Source organism: Procambarus clarkii, chromosome 65 (genome assembly GCF_040958095.1).
Source record: "Procambarus clarkii isolate CNS0578487 chromosome 65, FALCON_Pclarkii_2.0, whole genome shotgun sequence".
NCBI lineage: Eukaryota > Metazoa > Arthropoda > Malacostraca > Decapoda > Cambaridae > Procambarus > Procambarus clarkii.
This window is the reverse complement of record NC_091214.1, coordinates 26,518,753-26,523,689: the sequence shown is the minus strand read 5'-3', so window position 1 is coordinate 26,523,689 and position 4,937 is coordinate 26,518,753.

Genomic DNA, 4,937 nt, shown 5'->3' with positions numbered 1-4,937 from the left:
CTGGCAGCGGCACGACGGGGCAGGAGGCGTACCACAACTGGGCGTGTCTGTCGCTTCCCCGAGTATGACTCACCACCCATGACTCACCCACCACCCTCCTCCTCCTCCTCACGTTACCCACACATGACCTTTCTACCAGGCCTAGCTCTCGGTCCCCGCCTCCTGCACGGCCCCGAGGGACACGCGGGGGTATATTCCACCATAACCCCCAGGTGGCGCTGGTGTAGGGGGCCTGGTGTAGGAAGGTCCTCCCCAGGAGCGTCTGGGTAGGGTCATATGGTTGAGACATTGTCCGGTTGCGGCATGGGGGTACATACCCTCCCCCCCCCCTCAAGGGTACGCGGCACCTGCTGGCACTTCCCTGGTCACCAGTCAGCCTCCTGTGAGTCCTGGTGAGGGAGTGACGGTGCCTGGGGTCACCAGTAGGGACACGGTGAGTGCGTCTCCCGCTGGTGATGGCACTGGTGGGAGGATATGCAAGCTGGTGGGGTGGCTGGTGGGGTGTATGGCTTCCCCCCCCTTGTTATGTTGTGTCGTGCTTGTATGCATACATGAGAGTTACTTTCCTTTCTCTCTCTCTCTCTCTCTCTCTCTCTCTCTCTCTCTCTCTCTCTCTCTCTCTCTCTCTCTCTCTCTCTCTCTCCTCCTATCTTTTTCCCAGTAACAACAGTATCAGCATACTGAACAGTACTAACAATGTCAGCATACTAAATAGTACTAACAATGTCAGCATACTAAACAGTACTAACAGTATCAGCATACTAAACAGTAGTAACAGTATCAGCATACTAAACAGTACTAACAGTATCAGCATACTAAACAGTACTAACAATGTCAGCATACTAACCGTACAGTGCTAACAGTGTACACTTCTTCACCAGCCTTAAACCTGTCAACACGCAAAACATCACTCAAGAGACAATTACCTCTCTAAACAATAAAAGCCGTGGGACCATTTTACCAAACCAATAACTATACGGATCTTCAGACACTTCATCCACTGGCATTTCCTCAGTGAGCTTTTTTTTTTACATCTTCTGTAGTGGGCGTGTGGGCGTGTACCAGGGCGCCCGCGCGCTGCCGATGGCATATCAGCAGCCTGCCTTATATGGCTACAGGAACATCGCGCCAAAAGCCATAATCACTGTCTATTGTTGGTGTGCTTGTTTGTTGTTGCCTGTCTTATTTTTGTTAACGTAGTATTATATTACTTGTTCACGTGTTCAGTTACATACTAAACTGTTGATTGTGTTGCTTCGTTGTCAAGGAAGTTACTTGTGTATGTCCTGTTTATTTTAGCAGTATAAGGCTCGGTATTAAGTGATGATATAACGGAAGTGTGTTCAGGAATGTGCATATTTTGTGTTTATCATTTCGGTGGATACTCAACGTTTTGTCTGCATGTATACTGTATGTATACTTGCATGTATACTGTATGTGTAGAGTATGTGTGTGGTGTGGGTGTCGGGGTGTGTCTGTGGGTGTCGGGGTGTGTCTGTGGGTGTCGGGGTGTGGGTGTGGTGTGGGTGTCGGGGTGTGTCTGTGGGTGTCGGGGTGTGGGTGTGGTGTGGGTGTCGGGGTGTGGGTGTGGGTGTCGGGGTGTGGGTGTGGTGTGGGTGTCGGGGTGTGGGTGTGGTGGGTGTCCCTGTGGGAAAAGTGCCTTCTTTTTCACAGACACTCCACGACGCCCACACCACAAAAGTTGGAAAAACAGGCAGGAGTAAACGGTACGTGGATAAGGGAGTATCTAAGCAACAGTAAACAGTAACTGTGAGGGGGGAGACATCAGAGAGGCGAGATGTCACCAGCGGAGTCCCATAGGGCTCTGTACTTGGACCCATCCTGTTTCTAAAATATGTAAACAGTCTTCCAGAGGGTATTGACTCATTCCTCTCAGTGTTTGCTGATGATGCAAAAATTATGAGAAGAACCAAGACAGATAAAGATAGACTACAGGACGACCAGGACAAACTGGAGGAATGGTCTAGAAAATGGCTACTAAAGTTCAACTCAGAAAAGCGTAAAGAAATGAAATTAGGCGAAGGGAGCAGGGGGCCGAACACAAGGTACCATCTGGGAGGTGAAATCCTGCAAGAGTCAAATAGAGAGAAAGATCTGGGAGTTGATATCACACCGAACCTGTCCCCAGAGGTCCACATCAAAAGGATATCATCGGCGGCATATGCTAGATTGCCCAACATAGGAACTGCCTTTAGAAACTTGTGTACGGAATCATTCAGAACCCTGTACACCACTTATGTCAGACCAATCCTGGAATATGCAGTTCCAACCTGGAATCCATACCTAGTTAAACACAAGACAACGTTAGAGAAGGCAGAAGTATGCCACCAAACTAGTCCCAGAACTGAGAGGTATGAGCTACGCGGAAAGGCTAAGGGAGCTAAACCTCACGTCCCTGGAAGACACAGGAGTTAGGGGAGACATGATCACTACCTATAAAATTCTCATGGGAATTGACAGGGTGGATAAAGACAAACTATTTAGCCCGGGTGGAACACGAACAAGGGGACACAGGTGGAAACTGAGTACCCCAAACCAGCCACAGAGACATTAGAAAGAATATTTTCATTGTCAAAAAATAGTTCAGTGTTAGTTAAGAGATGGAATGCATTAGGCAGTGATGTGGTGGAGGCTGACTCGATAAACAGTTTCAAATGTAGATTTGATAGAGCCCAGTAGGCTCTAGAATCTGGACACCAGTTGATTGACAGATGAGAGGCGGGACCAAGAGCCAAAGTTCAGCCCCCACAAGTACAACTAGGTAAGTATACCTAGGTGAGTACGAACACTCCACGACACCCACACCACGCTCCGACGACACCCACACCATTGACACCCCCTCCACGACACCCCCCCACGACGACCCCACACCACGACGACCCACCATGACACCCACTCCACGACACCCACACCTCCCGCCATCTCACCACTCTGGTCTCTCGCCTCTGAGACATTCGACACACGAGAAGTTAAGACGCCAACACAAATGAGACTCCAATTTGCTCCGTGCCGCCCCCTCCTCCCTCCCTCCCTCCATCCTCCCTCTTCCTCTTTATTACCTTTCCTTACCTTCTACTTCGTCTTCATCTTTACTTGAACAAAAGAATAAAGAAAACGCCAGAAGGAAAGTTGTAAGCCTGCTAACACTTCTAAGTAAAAGTCTGTGTCTATGTAAAAAAAAAAAAAGTCCATGCGAGAGCTAGCTCCTATGTCTGCTCATCCAAATTCATTCATATGTATGTCTAACCTTCGCTTGAAACAATCAATTTTATAGCTTATTTTATTATTTTTCTTTCACATTTCTGCTGCTGCTGATATTGCTGTTGCTGCTGTCGTTGCTGTTACTGCTGCTGCTGCTGTATCTCCCGCTGCCGCTGCTGCCGCTGCTGCTGCTGCTGCTGCCGCTGCTGCTGCTGCTTTGGTTGAAGTTACGCCACCAAACCACGAACTGTTCCTTCTCGTAAAGGTCTGTCATTGTTCGCTGGAATTTATGGCACTATAAGCAACAAACTTGCCCATTTGTGACCTAAATTTACAGTCGTGCATTCTCTACTTCAGATATATTATTAAGCAATGTTTGGAGTGCTCACGTCAAACAAAATTAATATAATTAAAGATTGTAATTTTAATGAGGCTTATTATTATTATTTTGCTTACTGATGACGTACTGGTGTGTGTGTGGAAAGATACCTTCTTTTACACAGATTCTCCACTACACCCACACCACAGACACTCACACCACAGACACCCACACCACAGACACCCACACCACAGACACCCACACCACAGACACCCACACCACAGACACTCACACCACAGACACCCACACCACAGACACTCACACCACAGACACCCACACCACAGACCCCCACACCACAGACACTCACACCACAGACACCCACACCACAGACACCCACACCACAGACACCCACACCACAGACACCCACACCACAGACACCCACACCACAGACACTCACACCACAGACACCCACACCCCAACAGCCACACCACAGACACTCACACCACAGACACCCACACCACAGACACCCACACCACAGACACTCACACCACAGACACCCACACCACAGACACCCACACCACAGACACTCACACCACAGACACCCACACCACAGACACCCACACCACAGACACCCACACCACAGACACCCACACCACAGACACTCACACCACAGACACTCACACCACAGACACTCACACCACAGACACCCACACCACAGACACTCACACCACAGACACCCACACCACAGACACCCACACCACAGACACCCACACCACAGACACTCACACCACAGACACTCACACCACAGACACTCACACCACAGACACCCACACCACAGACACTCACACCACAGACACCCACACCACAGACACCCACACCACAGACACTCACACCACAGACACCCACACCACAGACACCCACACCACAGACACCCACACCACAGACACCCACACCACAGACACTCACACCACAGACACCCACACCACAGACACTCACACCACAGACACCCACACCACAGACACCCACACCACAGACACCCACACCACAGACACTCACACCACAGACACTCACACCACAGACACCCACACCACAGACACTCACACCACAGACACCCACACCACAGACACTCACACCACAGACACCCACACCACAACACCCACATACATCAAGCTGCAGGTCAGTATTCCTATTGATGCGAGGAAGGTACAATTTTTACATTCATAAACCATTTAACATTCATAACATTCATAAAGCCATTCAATTTTTTTTTCCCCAGGTATTCGCTTTAATAACGCAGCTCCGCCCTCCTTCACTCGGCCACAACTGCCATTAATGTCACGCTAAGGGTCAAATGCCACTGCGTTAGTGTCATGTTTACGCCATCAAAAGTTATTAA